General features: G+C 63.2%; 1 long non-coding RNA gene across 2 annotated transcripts in view; it reads left to right on the top strand.

The window, feature by feature from the left end:
- The first annotated feature begins 395 nt into the window (after positions 1 to 395).
- The window catches only part of LOC107185079, a 1980-nt gene continuing 1476 nt past the window's right edge, over positions 396 to 899 (top strand). For both annotated transcript variants that reach the window (XR_001516001.1, XR_001516000.1), the window contains exon 1: positions 396 to 648. This is a non-coding gene — a long non-coding RNA (uncharacterized LOC107185079). The remainder of the gene's footprint in view (positions 649 to 899) is intronic.

The raw sequence follows: 899 nt of genomic DNA on the forward strand, positions 1-899 counted from the left end.
TTCCACTACCCGAGCAGAAAGGGACACGGGGTGGAGGGAGAAACACGAAAGATCGGGGAGGGGTCTGAAGGGATGGAAGAGAGACGGGCAGTACCAGGGACTCTGGCAAGAGACTGAGAAAGGGGAAGGGGCGGAGGGGCCACTGGGGAGAAGGGGGAGGACTCAGAGATGGATGGGCGGGGCTAGAAAACCAGAGGGAGGTTTGCGGGGACCTGCGTGCTTCATCAGGCGTTCTGTTCAGCGAGTGGCCGAGGACCCGCATAAACGAGGTTCCCCGATGTCTGCTCGGCGCCCGCAGGGGCACAATGCCGGCACTGAGCCCAGAGTAATGGGGGCGGGGGAGTGGAGCCTGCACACTTTCCACCCCGGATCTCACAAAGGCTTTCTGAGCCCCGACCCCTCTACCAGCCTGGGAGGGCGTGGGGGAGGGAGGGCTGAGCTCCCGGGGGCTGGAGGCGGGCGCTGCGCCTTGGGGTGGGGACTCAGTGAGGGGAACCCGACGGCGGGATACGACCAGAACGGCCCAGACACCGGCAGCGCGCCGAGAGGGTGAGTCCCCAGCAGAGTCCCGCCTCTTCTCTAAGCTCCCAGCAGCCAGACTGGGAACCCCAGCTGACTGGGCACCACACCACGCTGCCTGCCTCCAAGGTGGGCCCCGCGAAGACCGAGAAAAAACTTTGGGGATCTATCCAGAGAGTATTTGGCGGGACTGGACACTTCTCTTCTCCCTCTCACTGTCCGGGAAACCAACCCATCCCTTTACCTCCCCAGACTATAGGGCCTTTCAGGCTTAGCCTTTTAGGGCAGGGGTGGGTTGGGAAGATGGAACTCCATGAGCCTGGTTACACCTGCGCGCAGGTGAGAGCGGGGGTTCAGCCTTGTCCCTTGTCTAGGGGAGC

Source organism: Myotis davidii, unplaced genomic scaffold, assembly GCF_000327345.1.
Source record: "Myotis davidii unplaced genomic scaffold, ASM32734v1 scaffold167, whole genome shotgun sequence".
In the NCBI taxonomy this organism is placed as follows: Eukaryota; Metazoa; Chordata; class Mammalia; order Chiroptera; family Vespertilionidae; genus Myotis; species Myotis davidii.